Source organism: Octodon degus, unplaced genomic scaffold (assembly GCF_000260255.1).
Source record: "Octodon degus isolate 3935 unplaced genomic scaffold, OctDeg1.0 scaffold00244, whole genome shotgun sequence".
In the NCBI taxonomy this organism is placed as follows: Eukaryota; Metazoa; Chordata; class Mammalia; order Rodentia; family Octodontidae; genus Octodon; species Octodon degus.
In genome coordinates, this window is record NW_004524820.1 from 651587 (window position 1) to 652148 (window position 562).

Consider the following 562-nt stretch of genomic DNA (forward strand, 5'->3'; position numbering starts at 1 on the left):
AAAGAAAAGGAGCAAAATTCAATCTCAGACCCCAAGCCCACCCAGAACAAGTGCAGAGGTCAATAACACAAAACAAATTGGGAATCAAACAGCTGGAATATCTGAAAAAATATCCTATGAAGTAAAGAAACAACTGCCGACAGGTATAGAAGAACTCAGATCAGAAAAAAAACTCTGAAATGAAAAAAAGAAATCTCTGAATTAATAACATCTGAGGTAAAGAATCAAATGCAGAAACATATAGAGGAAATCAGATCAGAAATAATATCTGTAGTAAAAGAATTAATCACTGCTACACAAGGAGGCACTCATTAAAAAAAGAGAGATTGGAAAAATGACAGATTCCTTGAATGAGAAATACAGGAAAGAAATAGATCTCATGAAGCAGAGTCAAAGAGATATAGAGGAACTTAAAATCTGAATCACAAGCTTGCGAAACTGTTTAAGTGAAAGTGAAGACAAAGTTTCAGATCCTGATGAAACCATCACACCTAGTGAAAAGATAAGAAAACTTCTATTAAAAACAACTAGGATGCAGGAAAAAATAATTCATCACCTACAA